The sequence below is a fragment of the Centruroides sculpturatus genome, unplaced genomic scaffold, assembly GCF_000671375.1.
Source record: "Centruroides sculpturatus isolate CEXI.00-Female unplaced genomic scaffold, Cexi_2.0 scaffold1111, whole genome shotgun sequence".
Lineage (NCBI taxonomy): Eukaryota > Metazoa > Arthropoda > Arachnida > Scorpiones > Buthidae > Centruroides > Centruroides sculpturatus.
In genome coordinates, this window is record NW_019385311.1 from 1 (window position 1) to 17,742 (window position 17,742).

Below are 17,742 nucleotides of genomic sequence, written 5' to 3' on the forward strand. Positions count from 1 at the left end.
ATTATTAACATCGACACGCGGGTGTTACAGAAATTTTAAGAAATTTCTAAGCAGAAATTAATTGATTTACTTTTATATTTAATTTTAATTTCAATTTTTGTGAATTTGCTATAGAATAAAGTTTCAAAATATTTTTCTAGAATAACAATTTCATGTATTTATTTGGATTAAAGTGTTTGTTATTTGCTTTCTTTCTCTTTTGTAAATTCTTATATAATTTTTGAATTCAGACGAAGAAAGTGTTACGAATTTCTGTGTTAATTGTGTTTATCTTTTATTATTAGATTGCGATAGAGAAGTTAATAATTTAAACGAACAAGTGTTATGTAATAAAAAAGAAATCACCGTAGAGGAATCAGTCGAGACGATAGTGCATATAATTATGGATCTGGCGGCACGTAAAAAAAGAAAAGAAGCAAAATCGTCTTCTTCTGTAAGTTACAATTCAATACAAGTAGTTGAAAATAATTTAAAAATTCTTATTATTTAAAAGTTTACAACTTGAAAACCCATGACAACAATGCACAATTTTATGTAATATGTTATTTAAAATGGCTGCAAATTGTTTATTTATTATTAAACTAGCTGCAAAGACCCGCTTCGCCTGGCATAAAGTAACGATAGTGAAGATTAAGATAATTACATTATAGCCAATCTTACCCGTTTTCACAGAATGCAAGAATTAGGTCCCCGTTTCCAGACTAATTAGAGAATATTTACGTTTAGTCAAACGAACTATTTTCAACGTTTCTGGAACGTTTACAATTGTTCTATAATCGAACCAATATTCGAATTTTATGTTCGAATTAAATTCGAACAAATTCGAACAAAACATTCGAAATAGAAAGCCACTTTCAACTACTTTCAGCCTCATATCTCCCGCACCCTTATAGCTATCGAGACGCAACTACCCCTATGCACGAATGGAGACTTGGGGCTACCACCACATACAAACACCATTTACGTGCGATGTGTAGTTTTGGCGAAAAAGTGAAATATAGGGACATACATGTCCATATATATATAGATATTGCAATATATATTTTTCCAAGCAAAGCCGCAGCTGTCAGAGCAATAATCACTGTGTCATCTGCATAAGATATCGAATATATTTCTTATGTTTTGAATTGAAAATCATCGTTTTTTCTACTAAAACAATTACTAAAATCGAACGTATATAAAAATTAAACGAATGTGGTGATAAAAGATATTTTCGTAATAGTCTACCGTCAATATCAAAAGCTAGCCATTGAAATTTTTTTTGCTTGATGACCAACTCAAAAATTTTAAAGTTTTTGAGTTGGTCATCGAGCATAAATTTCGTTTTGATCATAAATTCTGTGCATTTTTAGATTATTTGTAAGAATGTTGTGGTAATTCTCAATGAAAATTGTTCAATTTTCCGCGATGGTGACTAATGCATCCTGAATATTTGAGACTTTAAAAGTTTCGACAGATGGCTAAGCGAAAAGCAGTCTCGTCGTCTGCCACAGAGATTTTTCTGTCCACAAGCTGTTTCTGTCACACGTTGGCATTATTTCTTTCAGAACTGAACCTTTTTTAACTGCAAATAACATTTTTAGAGGTTGTTGAAGAGTCTTCTTGAAATGGTAAAGGAAATCTGATGTTCCTTCTCTGGAGATTCTCTCGTCAAACCATACTCCAAAATTTTTCTTTTATTTTGTTACGAAATGTGTGCATCGTCATGTCGCGAACTAATTGTACGTCAGCACTTCTTGAACTATGACTCAGTACATAGTTGCCAAGTATTGTATTTAGAAAAATCAGAGTTATTCTCGCTACACCTAAACAGAATACAGACATTTTTTAAGAACGGTTTGAAAGTATCACGAATTTACAAGTAGTATTTTATCGCTATTATAATTTATACTAACATATAAAAGTTAATATTATTAATCCTTCTAACATGCAAACTTCCCAACAAATTTTCAGAAAATTTCGACAAAATGCACAACAGTTATTAAGCTTCAAATTAAGCGAACAAAGACTTGCCCTCCAAACACACATAGAAAACGTCGAATTTTTATTTTGTATTTCTAGAAGTTTCAACGTTCCCCGAGTCCAGTTATGTAAAAATTTTAGAAGTTTTTAGTAAAGCGATAGAGCAATGTACACAGAATTCCCTTTTTGTTTATTCATTAAATGTTACTTTCAAAAATGAATTATTACTAATTACACAAGTAACTTAAGTAAGCTGTACGAATTATTTAAAAATTAATTCCGAACGTTTAAATTAATAGGCGTTTCATAAATCACAAATTCTTGAATCAAGACATCATGAAAACACAATAGATTAACGCAATAAATTTGTGAAGATTCGCAATTAAATGTAATTCGATGACGAAATTTTGTCATGCACTCAGTTTTATTATTAACATCGACACGCGGGTGTTACAGAAATACAAAGTTCTTTTTTCCTTACGATACAATCGCGGTGACAAACGTTACGTATTTCCCTTGGTTTGCATTTTTCTGGTTTATCCAATTCGCCATAAATTATGCAAGGTGAGTAATGAATCCTACCACTTGAGAATGCCGTGCATAATACTGGAACATAAAGTACACTAGTATTTCCTTTTTGTATTTACGTATACAAATAAAACACAAAGAAATAACTTACTGCCGACAGAAAGTAGGAAAATCAAAAGCTGCACCTTCATTGTTCCAAAATATTTTCCACACTTTCGCAATATTAAAAGTTTATATACAAAACGATGAGGTCAAAGTAAGCGAGATACAGTTTATTATTTAATTAAATTATGTTATTTTCGATTTTAAATATTTATTTCTATTAAATGTAACATTAGAAGTCAAGGATTTTTTCTATGAAATGAATATCATCTTTAAAGGCGGTTTATTGAAAATTTTTATTATTAAAGTGCACGCTTCTAAAAGATTGTTAATGGCATTCGATCGTTGTGATAGTAATAGACACCAGCAACTGTTTACTGTCACGTAATCACAACGCCGAGATACAAATTATTATGGTATTTTTCATTTATTTAAATTAACGTATATACTCTCCACTTCAAATTAGTAGTCGCTTGCCCCTTACATCATACTTTTTCGTTAACAGTAGAGTCGTGTCGGTCATTTATATAACAGCTTTCAGTAAAAAAGTTTGAATTGAAATAACATGACTTCCAAATTAAACTGTTGTCTTCCTGTTTGTCTGCGTGTCTGTCTTTCCTTAATCTCGAGAACGGGTTACATAGATTAAAGTTGAGACCGGGTATGAAAATCATAGGGACATGAAGACTCCATTAACTAACTATACGGATTTCCGGCTTAGACCGGAAACAAGTTATTTGAATTCCAAATTTTATTTCATCTAACTACCAAAACGGAGTTAGATAGATGATCTGATTCTTTCGCTAGTAGTAAACGTGTACTATATAGAGCTGTGTTTCTCAACCTTTTTTGTGCTGTGCCCCACCTAAGCCTTTTTAAAATTGTTATGCCCCCTAACATATACAGCGGCTATATGGTTACATTAACTTAAACTCTGGACGAGTCCATTTTTGAATTACCCCTCTTAACAATTAAATTGCTTCCCTGTGGGGCATGGGCCCCACATTGGGAAACACTGATATAGAGGCAAGACACTACTGAAACTTGGAGAACATTGTGACAACATCTAAATTTCGTGTATTTGTGTTTTAGCTAGGACCGACGGCTATGCACTAAAAAGTTTATTGCTTCTCAGTTATGTGAGACAGAATAATGCTAATAATGACTTCCTTATGTCATTAGACACCAAACAGGAACAGACTTTGGTACAGCATAATGAAAAGTATATGAATTTATATTTGTCAGTTCCAACATTTCATAAAAGATATTCAAACGTAATCGATTATTATAGTTAACTGAGCTAAAATATGCTGTAGAAGTAGATTAAAATTACTGTAGTATCATAGAAGCGTAAATACAAACTAATAACCATATTGTAAATTGACTTTCTTTAGAAAATTTTAACTTTATGTAAACTCTTGGAAGGAAAATGTACAATTGCGATAATTGAGTAGATTTTACATTATGAATAAAATCGATTTTGTAAAAGAAGACAATCTTAAAAGTCGGCGCTAACACTTTATATTATTGCCTGATATAATGCTATTTACTGTACACTGCTTTACTTTATTCACCATTGAAGAACATTCAGTACAGTTAGGTAGGATTTTCACAATGTTTTATTCAAGTACAGAAAGTTCTCTGCGTTCGTATCGTCTATTATCAATCTCCCCCTATAACACTGTTAATTATTCCGTTTTATATAAATTCCATGTTGTACGAGTCACTTAGATTTCACAAATACGTGTGCAGGTCTGTAAACGGCTAACGTAATTACAGTGATTATAAGCAATTGGTCGAACGGATAAAAAATGCATAGCGAAAAACAAAGAAACATCTTCATTTATAATCGCACACGTCTTTATAGTTATTCACCATAAAAAACCCCAAAATAAAATTGATTGCCACGCGTAATGCTTACCACGCGCTTCGATTATCATTCTGTTAGCACGATTTTTATTATTGCATAAACAATGTTGTCACAACTTTAATCTAAAGGCTAATGTATTAGTGTTTAATGTATACTTTCGACTTGATTTTGAGTACAATTCAGTTTTGCTCCCCGAGCAATGCTATATTTTATATTTACAAAATGTTTCAGTCTATTGCATTATTTATTGTTATTGTTGAATAAATAAATCGATCTTAACTGCTAGATAAATTTAAAAAAAAGGTGCTCATTTATAAGAAAAAGAAACTTGTAACGAAAGAGTAACAAGTGCGGCAATTATTTTTAATTGATTAAAATTATCCATTGATTTCTCTTTCTTTTTATTGTTGTTTCTCGAGTATAAAGATATATATATGAACATTTTATTATTTATATTTTTGAAGTTGATCTAAAAACTGAATATTTAAAACTCGTTTTACTCAGACTTTTTATTAAATTGTATCGACGAACATAAAGTATGCTTCTGAGTATACGCTAATAAATATCCGTTTATTTACTTCGACAAAAAATAACTCTTCAGTAATATTACATTTTCAGTTGACTTTATGATTGAAACAATTTACACTTTCTACACAATTAATAATTCCAATGACAATGCAATATTTATGCTTTTATATCACGTTTAAATTTATGAAATTTCTAAGCAGAAATTAATTAAATTTTTTTAATTTTAATTTTTATTTTTGTGGATTCGCTATAAAATAAAATTTCAAAATATCTTTCTAGTATAACAATTTCATTTGTTTATTTGCTTTAAAGTCACAGTCAATCACGGCCTGACACGTGTGAATTTTACGGACTACGGCTGTTTGAAAGGTTTTCTTCCCTAAAATTAATCAATTCTAGACTAATTTGACTCAACATTTCCAAAACAAGTATATTTTTTTGGAAATAATCCGTATAAACTATGCTATAAACAAAAAATTGTAGGATTACTTACCGAGTGTGCACCGTTCGACATCGCCGTTGCTCAAGCTTGTTTTCGTCGCGGAACAGCGCATGAAACCGCGGCCGCGATTTCTGATGTTATTTTTCTGCGAAAACTTCGCTGAACTTTGGAGACATCATTAATATAAATAATTTTTATCGCCGTTGAATAACAAATGTATAAAATTACAGTACTGTATTAGACTTACGGTACCTAATTTACATACTGTACAGACGATAGTTCACCTACTCTTCGTAGCGTGGCGCTAGACAGCGGAAAGCACATATATAATTATAATAAAGTTACAATAAATTAAGTTAATATATAATTATATATACAGTACCTAATTTATATATAATTAATATATAATTATATGTACAGTACCTAATTTATATATAATTATATGTACAGACGAAACTAAACGCAATTTACCTGCCTAAACTGTCCGTAGCGTGGCGCTGGACGGCGGAAAAGTAGTTCGGCTACTTGATGATGTTTTACGTAATTATAGGAGTTTTTTTTACCGTTGTGTACGGATACCGCCACAATTTTTTCGCCGTCTTATAGGAATCGTATTTATAGTAACCAGTCTTATAGGGAGATCTACTATATTTCTGTAAATATTTAAACGTTTGTGTCTGTACATACAAACGTGTAAACTAAGTTTCTAAAAAACGTTTAAAGTTTTGCATAAAAGACAGCTTCATAATATATATTTAAAGAAGAAACTCATATCATCACATTCGAAACACTGAAAAATCTCTTTCTATCATTAGACTTTAAATTTTGTTTTTTTTATTTTTACATCAGATAATTTTAAATAATAAATAATTTATATACCTGTGAGATATAACAAAAAGCATTTAATCAAAACTTATTTATTGATTACAGGTAAATTTTATAAAATAATTACAGATAAATCTTATATAATAAAATAAAATATACCGCAACGCCTGAAAGCGATTCATATTTTCTAACATGTAACCCAAGCATATCGAATCACTACTGCTGATATTATAGAAGCAATAGAGAATGGATAACAACAGATACCTCATTGCAGCTGTAATTGTAAGGATAAGCTTGCAAAAAAAAAGTCCAATATATCTATCAAGCTTTTTAGTATGTTGATAACATGACAGAAAAATGACATTTCTATAAGAATCTAACAGGATAAAAAAGTTAAGAAGTGTAAAAGTTCACACTTCTTTATTTTTTAGAAACTTATTATATTGATCAATTAAACTAAAAATAGTGATTAATTCAATTATTCTACCAATATACTTTAGTTTAATAGAATATCACTTGACAAAGTGTTATTAGTAATATTTCAGGACACTTTAAAATCTTATTTTTTGTGCATTTTTCAATTTGTGTACAGTGTTGCCGTTCCTAGTACATTTGTACTTTTCTGGTACATTTTGCTCTTTCCAGTAACTTGAAAGTACATTTAGATTTTTAGTACATTTTCAGTACATTATAATATTTCAAGTACCATTTACGGTACAAATTAATATTTTACGTCTTAACAAAAAAATGAGAAAAAATTAGTTTAATAAAGTTTCACTAGTGTCACTGCTTGCTAATTTAAATTATCCAATCATAACATACAAATGGTGTGTGTCTATATAAATAGTTGCACGTGTATACGGTCTTGACTCAGTGGTCTTCTTTCGCACGTTCAGTTGTCTGCACATTCTCTCAGGACCTTGACAAAATTTTTCATGTTGCGTGGTCCAAACAATTCAACTCCGTCAAACAAAAAGAATGGACAGGTAAGGAAATCAATGATTTTAAAATCGAAAATAACATAATTTAATTAAATAATAAACTGTATCTCGCTTACTTTGACCTCATCGTTTTGTATATAAACTTTTAATATTGCGAAAGTGTGGAAAATATTTTGGAACAATGAAGGTGCAGCTTTTGATTTTCCTACTTTCTGTCGGCAGTAAGTTATTTCTTTGTGTTTTATTTGTATACGTAAATACAAAAAGGAAATACTAGTGTACTTTATGTTCCAGTATTATGCACGGCATTCTCAAGTGGTAGGATTCATTACTCACCTTGCATAATTTATGGCGAATTGGATAAACCAGAAAAATGCAAACCAAGGGAAATACGTAACGTTTGTCACCGCGATTGTATCGTAAGGAAAAAAGAACTTTGTATTTCTGTAACACCCGCGTGTCGATGTTAATAATAAAACTGAGTGCATGACAAAATTTCGTCATCGAATTACATTTAATTGCGAATCTTCACAAATTTATTGCGTTAATCTATTGTGTTTTCATGATGTCTTGATTCAAGAATTTGTGATTTATGAAACGCCTATTAATTTAAACGTTCGGAATTAATTTTTAAATAATTCGTACAGCTTACTTAAGTTACTTGTGTAATTAGTAATAATTCATTTTTGAAAGTAACATTTAATGAATAAACAAAAAGGGAATTCTGTGTACATTGCTCTATCGCTTTACTAAAAACTTCTAAAATTTTTACATAACTGGACTCGGGGAACGTTGAAACTTCTAGAAATACAAAATAAAAATTCGACGTTTTCTATGTGTGTTTGGAGGGCAAGTCTTTGTTCGCTTAATTTGAAGCTTAATAACTGTTGTGCATTTTGTCGAAATTTTCTGAAAATTTGTTGGGAAGTTTGCATGTTAGAAGGATTAATAATATTAACTTTTATATGTTAGTATAAATTATAATAGCGATAAAATACTACTTGTAAATTCGTGATACTTTCAAACCGTTCTTAAAAAATGTCTGTATTCTGTTTAGGTGTAGCGAGAATAACTCTGATTTTTCTAAATACAATACTTGGCAACTATGTACTGAGTCATAGTTCAAGAAGTGCTGACGTACAATTAGTTCGCGACATGACGATGCACACATTTCGTAACAAAATAAAAGAAAAATTTTGGAGTATGGTTTGACGAGAGAATCTCCAGAGAAGGAACATCAGATTTCCTTTACCATTTCAAGAAGACTCTTCAACAACCTCTAAAAATGTTATTTGCAGTTAAAAAAGGTTCAGTTCTGAAAGAAATAATGCCAACGTGTGACAGAAACAGCTTGTGGACAGAAAAATCTCTGTGGCAGACGACGAGACTGCTTTTCGCTTAGCCATCTGTCGAAACTTTTAAAGTCTCAAATATTCAGGATGCATTAGTCACCATCGCGGAAAATTGAACAATTTTCATTGAGAATTACCACAACATTCTTACAAATAATCTAAAAATGCACAGAATTTATGATCAAAACGAAATTTATGCTCGATGACCAACTCAAAAACTTTAAAATTTTTGAGTTGGTCATCAAGCAAAAAAAATTTCAATGGCTAGCTTTTGATATTGACGGTAGACTATTACGAAAATATCTTTTATCACCACATTCGTTTAATTTTTATATACGTTCGATTTTAGTAATTGTTTTAGTAGAAAAAACGATGATTTTCAATTCAAAACATAAGAAATATATTCGATATCTTATGCAGATGACACAGTGATTATTGCTCTGACAGCTGCGGCTTTGCTTGGAAAAATATATATTGCAATATCTATATATATATGGACATGTATGTCCCTATATTTCACTTTTTCGCCAAAACTACACATCGCACGTAAATGGTGTTTGTATGTGGTGGTAGCCCCAAGTCTCCATTCGTGCATAGGGGTAGTTGCGTCTCGATAGCTATAAGGGTGCGGGAGATATGAGGCTGAAAGTAGTTGAAAGTGGCTTTCTATTTCGAATGTTTTGTTCGAATTTGTTCGAATTTAATTCGAACATAAAATTCGAATATTGGTTCGATTATAGAACAATTGTAAACGTTCCAGAAACGTTGAAAATAGTTCGTTTGACTAAACGTAAATATTCTCTAATTAGTCTGGAAACGGGGACCTAATTCTTGCATTCTGTGAAAACGGGTAAGATTGGCTATAATGTAATTATCTTAATCTTCACTATCGTTACTTTATGCCAGGCGAAGCGGGTCTTTGCAGCTAGTTTAATAATAAATAAACAATTTGCAGCCATTTTAAATAACATATTACATAAAATTGTGCATTGTTGTCATGGGTTTTCAAGTTGTAAACTTTTAAATAATAAGAATTTTTAAATTATTTTCAACTACTTGTATTGAATTGTAACTTACAGAAGAAGACGATTTTGCTTCTTTTCTTTTTTTACGTGCCGCCAGATCCATAATTATATGCACTATCGTCTCGACTGATTCCTCTACGGTGATTTCTTTTTTATTACATAACACTTGTTCGTTTAAATTATTAACTTCTCTATCGCAATCTAATAATAAAAGATAAACACAATTAACACAGAAATTCGTAACACTTTCTTCGTCTGAATTCAAAAATTATATAAGAATTTACAAAAGAGAAAGAAAGCAAATAACAAACACTTTAATCCAAATAAATACATGAAATTGTTATTCTAGAAAAATATTTTGAAACTTTATTCTATAGCAAATTCACAAAAATTGAAATTAAAATTAAATATAAAAATAAATCAATTAATTTCTGCTTAGAAATTTCTTAAATTAAACGTGATATAAAAGCAAAAATATTGCGTTATTACTGGATTTATTAATTGTATAGAAAGTGTAAATTGTTTCAATCATAAAGTCAACTGAAAATGTAATATTAATGAAGAGTTATTTTTTGTCGAAGTAAAATAAACGGATATTTATTAGCGTATATTCAGAAGCTTACTTTATTTTCATTGATAAAATTTAATAAAAAGTCTGAGTAAAATGAGTTTTAAATATTCAGTTTTTAGATCAACATCAAAAATGTAAATAATAAAATGTTCATTTATATCTTTATACTCGAGAAACAACAATAAAAAGAAAGGGAAATCAATGGGTAATTTTAACCAATTAAAAATAATTGCCGCATTTGTTACTCTTTCGTTACAAGTTTTTTTTTTTCTTATAAATGAGCATTGTTTTCATTTATCTAGCGGTTAAGATCGATTTATTTATTCAACAATATCAATAGATAATCGAATAGACCACAACATTTTGTAAATATAAAATATAGCATTGCTCGGTGAGCAGAACCTGAAATGTACTCAAAATCACGTCGTAATTATACATTAAACACTGGTACATTTTACTGGCTTTTAGATTACAGCTGTGACAACTTTTCGAAACATTATTTTAACTTAACGAGAGATTTCAATCTTATTTTTGAATATCTTATCGTATTATAGAAATGTTTCTGTAATTTTTGTTTGCTTCTTTTTATTCATCTTAATGGAACCGAATATTTAAATATTAAAAAAGATCCAGAAGTAAAATAACAAATTTTTATTCATTCGCAGAAAATACGCTTGATGCTGTAATTTTCTTCGACAGAAAATGAATGCGAAGTTAAATATCGTTTCATATAGAAATTTTTAAATATTTCGCAGAAAATTATTATTAATGCGTGTCTTTGTATTTATTGTCAACAAGTTATAAAAAAATTTAATATAATTAATATTTAATACATTAAAAAGAATTTAACTTACTAATAATATCCATTTTTTTCAAGAAAATCGCTTTCGATAAGTTCAAGAATTCAATCACTTCAACAATACTTGAAAAACAATTCTTAAAATTTATTGTTTTTGCAACAATAACAATCGTGCTTATTGAATCATAGTCGAAGCGCGTGCTAAGCATTACGCGTGTCAATCAATTTTATTTTGAGTTTTTTTTTTCGTAAGTAACTGTAAAGAACGACGTGTGCCAATATAAATAAGGATATTTCTTTCTTTGTTCGCTATACATTTGTTTGCCGTTAGTACATTGCTCCTCGAATTTTCGAATGAATTTCTATAAATCAATAAATCATTTTACATTTCGTTTTCTTTGTTCAGTTATCGCGATGCAATACTTGGGGCCATCTGGCTAAAATATGCCTTCCAAGAGGGTTTTTAAAAGGAAACTGGCTTCTATTTCGGCATTACAGACGTGGAGAAAACCCGAAAAACTTTACGTGGCCAGCCTGTCTGAGCGGATCCACGACCAAACTCCCAGTGTTTAGGAACTCGTCCACTCGAACCCCAGTACCAAGACGAAGTTCGCTCGGATACGGAAAGGCTCCCGTTAGAAAATCACATGTTTCTTCATGGTGATCGTATCATGTCAGCACTTTTCCTGGCAAGTAACATTGACAAATTCCAATTCGCGACAATAATATATATCTAGTCCATTAATGGAGGTACAAATATAGTTACATATTTACTCTAAACAAAATTTCATTGAAAAACATAACCGTACTACATTGTTTGTCATTGTGATCGGATTACCACAGTTATTTTTAAATATAAAATTGATAGACGAGTCTATGATTTATAAATGCTTTTGTTGTTAAATTTTGTAAAGAGCTAAGAATATTTTTATTTTTGATTTTATTACTTCCTTTCACTCTATAATAAACAGAAAGTCATATTTAAGTAATTAGAATTGAAAATATATGAATATAAGCTAAATTTTACAGGTTACTTACAGTATGTTGTCACGTAAGTGATATCATTAAGTTAATAGAAAATCTAATAATGTCATTGAGAAATTCAATTCAAGTTCCTCGCCCAACTTGCTATCAACTTGAAGTACCAACCGAACTTAAATCTCCCGCTTCGACATCGACCTTATGTATGCCTTGCTAACCGTCTCTGACCTGAGACGGATTCGCCGCTAATTCAAACGAAACGGTCGCCTCTCGGCGGTACTGGACAATTTTTCTCGGCCGTTACCAGTTTAAAAATGGCGGAAATCGTGTTCTTACACGATTGTACCCCTGACATACCGGATAAGACACATTGAATGTCTATAGCGTTGTAGTATTGTATTGGTGTTTTAACATCGACCTTCCTGATATTAGAATATTGTTTTAACGATGAGCGATCTACATAGGAACAATGGGAATGATGACCTTTTTATATCCACTTGACATATTATTTATTGTAAAAATTACATCTCGAGATTTGTCCGATCTGCCCTTATACTCTAATGTGATAAAAGAGTGTTAAATATAATACTATTTAATGGTAAAAATACAGCACAGAAGGAATTATAGTGCAATTATGTAGTATGCTGCAATTTGCTTAGAAAATAATAAAAACAATTAGAAATTGCATATACTCCATAAACAACAAAACTGATGTTGTTATAAGTTTTAGGCTTTTAAGTCAAGCTTTCCTCAACGTTTGAAGAAGATTTACTATAGCTTGTGTCCAATCATTTTACAGATTGTTTTCTGATTTCAAACATGTACTGGATTTTAAAGTTGCATCGGTTAAGAAAATAATACCGAGCATTTCCTATTAGCGAAATAATCAGATTATCTATTTAACTTCGTTTTGGGAGTTAGATGAAATAAAATTTTGAATTGAAATAACTTTTTTCCGGTCTAAGCCGGAAATAGTATAGTTAGTTAATGGAGTCTACTTGCCCTATGCTTTTCATACCCGGTCTCAACTTTAATCTATCTAACCAGTTCTCGAGATCAAGGAAAGGGAGATACACAGACAAACAGAAAGACGACAGTTCAATCAGGAAGTCACGTTATTTCAATTCAAAATTTTTTACTGAAAGCTGTTATATAAATGATTGATACGACTCTATTGTTAATGAAAAAGTATGATGTAAGGGGCAAGCAACTACTAATTTGAAGTTGACAGTATATATGTTAAATTAAATAAATGAAAAATACCATAATAATTAGTATTTCGGCGTTGTGATTACGTCACATTAAATAGTTGCTCGTGTCTATTACTATCACAACGAGCGATTGCCATTAACAATCTTTTATAAGCGTGCACTTTAATAATAAAAATTTTTAATAAACCACCTGTAGAGATGATATTCATTTCATAAGAAAAATCCTTGACTTCTAATGTTACATTTAATAGAAATAAATATTTAAAATCGAAAATAATATAATTTAATTAAATGAAAAACGATTCTCCCTTACTTTGACGTCATCGTTTTGTATATAAACTCTTAACATCGCGAGAGTGTGGAAAATATTTTGGAACGATGAAGGTGCTGCTTTTGATTTTTCTACTTTCTGTCGGCGGTAAGTTATTTCTTTGTGTTTTATTTGTATACGTAAATACAGAAAGGAAATACTAGTGTACTTTATGTTACAGTATTATGCACGGCATTCTCAAGTGGTAGGATTTATTATTCACCTTGCAGAATTTACGAGGAATTGGAAAAACCAGAAAAATGCAAACCAAGGCAAATAAAAAGCGTTTGTCACCGCGATTGTATTGTAAGGAATAAAGAACTTTGTATTTCTATAGCACCCGCGTGTCGATGTTAATAATAAAACTGAGTGCTTGACAAAATTTCGTGATCAAATTACATTTAATTGCGAATCTTTACAAATTTCTTGCGTTATTCTATCGTGTTTTTATGATGTCTTGATCCGAAAATTGTGATTTATGGAACGCCTATTTATTCAAACGTTCGGAATAAATTTTTAAATAATTCTTACAGCTCACTGAAGTTACTTGTGTAATTAGTAATAATTCATTTGTGATAGTAACATTTAATGAATAAATAAAACGGGAATTCTGTGTACATTGCTCAATTGCATAACTGAAAATTTCGAAAATTTTTACATTTTTGGATTCGGTAACGTTGAAACTTTCAGAAATACAAAATAAAAATTCAAGGGTTTCTATGTTGTTTGGGGGCAAGGCTTTGTTCGCTTAATTTGAAGCTTAATAACTCTTGTGAATTTTTCGAAATTTTCAGAAATTTTGCAGGGACGTTTGCATGTTAGAAAGATTAATAATATTAAATTTTAGTTGTTAGCGGTCGAGGGACTGGAGAGATAGACGAGCTTGCAATTAAGATCGCAGGGTCGGCACCTCTTTACCGCCTTCACAGGATTACACCACTGTGTTTTGTGGACAGACACAGAAACCGAATTAGCCGTTTAATTTCGTTACGCGAGCGGTCGCGGATGCGGACTTTCGGATCCGGGATGTAGGCGGAAGGAGAGAACCAGAGGAAATGCACTTTCCAAACTTTCATATAAATAAAGATATCCGTTTATTATTCGATATAGACTATTTACAGATTATATTTGATAGATTCTTATCCGAAGCTAATCTGAAGCTGACATATTGCGTAACTACTATGACCCTAACAACGACTGATAACGAGAGACAGAGTTAACATTAATTTTGCGCGAGGATAAATACCTGTAGAATTCACAAAATTATAGTCGGTGTTTTTCACACGTAGGAAATCTTGAAGTGGCGACCAATTTCTTGAAGTGGCGGCAATCAGGAACAGTTAGGGCGGCGACGAATAGCAAACGTCGGCCAACACACGCACAGATCATAGTTAACTCCAGGACTCTGTCCGACTCGTCTGCCCCTTCTTTTTATTAGCGGGTCGCCATTAAGTTTTTCAAATGTTTTTTGGGCTAATTTTTCTTTCACCGTCCAATAGTTGAATTTTCTGTTGCCAATTCCGGGTGACACAATCGATGTATCAACTTCAACCAGGAGATAAGTCCGTGGGAAACTGTTCAATTACTTTTAAAAATGACGATTTTTGTTTTATCTTTTTAATTTTCTTTTTTTAACAAAAAATATATTTAAGCAAAATAATTTTACTAAGTTCGGCCCTTACACAATGATATTAGTTCATTTATGAAACCTTTACTCTTACGTTAATTTAAATTTCTTCAATTTAGTACTGTAGTTTAGTCTTGCTAATGGAAAAAAAAAACAATTAACCTTTACTAAAACAAGCAACTTAATCATCGACAAGCATTGTTTTCAAAGACTACCCATTTATATCAAAGTATATTTACTTAATTTTACGTACTTACAGCGTCATCCTACAAATTACAGCAAAATCTCGATTATCTACTCCTCTTCATACCTACTCCATTTGAATTGTAAGAGGTTAAATTCAGTTTCGGAAGTTCAACAAAATTTCTTTATTTTTTTCTTTCTTTGCTGTTCGTGTAATAAAGAGCATAAATATACGTAGTGTTCTGTAATTTACTGAATTTTATTGTACGTAAGTTTATTTTTATGCTTTCCCTGTACGGTAGATAAACAGTTGCTTCATTGTACACCACTGCACTTACTCCAATGTGTATTAATTGTGGATTGTAAATTACTTTTTCTATACTAGAAGAAAATATTATGTTATCTGTATATTCTCTAATTCATCGTGTCTACAGTCAAAACTCAGTACAAATAACACAGTTTATTTTTTTTCTTGTGATTAGTGTAATTTATGTTGCTGTTTACTTTGAGTTTTAGTGCAATTACTCACGTTCTACAGTAGTACAAAAATCAAACAGGGCATCAGCAAAACTTATGTATTTTATATGATATAAATACATTAAGGAGACTTCGTCTTCCTATTGTATTTCATTTTGTCGAGGAAGGAAGTGGCTAATGTAAATTCCAAAGCGGCTCGAAAAATTAATTTTTCGAGCCGCTTTGGAATTTACATTAGCCACTTCCTCTCTCGTCAAAAGTGCGAGGTAGACCTGTCGTCCGATCCTACGGAAAGAGGCACCACGCTAATTAAAAATAATTATTTAGTGTTATTAAACATCCTATAAATACTTTAAAATACTTTAATTTGTTTATTTACCTTCTCTGGTAACCCTCGATGTTAAATGTATCCGCCATTTTTTCAAGAAATTTCCGCTGAGTCAATGCGCGACGTTCACTGAGTCACGTGATGTTGTAAACGTCCGCCCCAACAATTTTTTCTTCGAGTTAAAACGTAAACCGTGTACTTCTGCTCGCCGTGTACAAGTAACGTTTGAACTTGCGTCGCAACCTCTCTATTGTTCTTCGCTAAACTCGGGTTTTCTTTTAGACCCTTCGGGGGACTACGGCCTTGCAGCCTAAAAACTGCTTGCCGACATCAAACATAGAAAATACTGTAGCCGTACGTACTCCGTTCAGAGGGATTCTACCTTTTATTTACTGTCTATAACTTCTCCCTTCTTCTTCCCCTTTCCCTCACCATTTTCTCTTTCTTACCCTTTTTTCGCCAGCTAAACACCTCGAGTACGGTCGTAGTATTTCTTGTGTGTATGTATGTGTGTATTACTATACGAAGGATTAAGAAATCGCTCGAGAAAAAATAAAAACATTGTCTTTACATCGAAAGTTGTTTATTATGTTCAAATTTTACAAATGTCAGTGTAAACGAGTAGATAAAAATTGTAGCTGATTTTAAGCGTCACTTGTGGTCCAAGTCAAATATTAATTCTTTAAACTCTTATACTGCCGTTCATGGAGCGGTCATGAGAAGCACATAATTATATATTTTCTTCTAGTCTTACTAACTTAATTCATTATTAAATTCATGCGGGATACAACTAAGGGCGTTGACCTTCAGGAGTAAATCTGGAATATGTCTTTCTTCTACGACATTCTTCGGCGTACTCCTAACTAAAGGCGTTAGCCTTAGGGAGCAAATATGGAATACGTTCGTCTTCTATGAGATCTGGTGTACTTCCCGAATATCGCAATACTCTTTCTATATCTTATGATTTTCCTCCGGTCAACCTTTTGGATTCTCTCACGTGAATAGAGGAAAAGGGGATTGATCGAGGGGTCGACAGTTTCCAGTGTGTTGAGATTTTTGGTAGATAAGGGTAAAACAGAAGGATGTTTCAACTTCTGTCAAAGGAAGTGACTTTTTAGCCGTTTCCCACGTTTGAAAAAACGATATTTTCACACGAAAAATTAAAGAATGTTTTTTTTTTTAAATTTAACATTATAATTAAATTATTAATTAGACACAGAGTCTATTCGGATCTCACAATATTAAAGTAAGTTAAGTTAAATAATAATAGTATAAGTTAAGTATAAATAGTAAGATTGCAAAAATATACTTCGTCATAATACATTTATTGATTTTTTATTATTAATTATTCGTATATAAGTTTAACTTAACCGGAAAACAGTGTAAAGTTCCTTGAATCGAGACTGGAAGTATCGGAACGACTTTAAATATGTATTGTAATTAATTGTATGTAAAAAAATGTTTATTTTTTACTTAGACACTTACTTTTGGAATTTAAAGTTAATTTTAAAAGTATTTTGTCAAAGCAAAGTAATAAAAGTTTAAAAACTATTAATGTGGTCTGAAATTGAATTAATTTAACATTTGAATTACTTTATTAATACACTTCATCACATAACTTACCGATCAAATGCGTTATACAAAGTGACAATACTGTTAAAAAATTACAAAACATTTTAC

General features: G+C 31.1%; 1 long non-coding RNA gene across 1 annotated transcript; it reads left to right on the forward strand.

The window, feature by feature from the left end:
- The first annotated feature begins 13,489 nt into the window (after positions 1 to 13,489).
- LOC111637484 lies at positions 13,490 to 13,783 on the forward strand. Its single transcript, XR_002758705.1, has 2 exons — positions 13,490 to 13,555; positions 13,629 to 13,783. It is a non-coding gene; the product is annotated as an uncharacterized LOC111637484 (long non-coding RNA).
- The last annotated feature ends 3,959 nt before the right edge of the window (positions 13,784 to 17,742 follow it).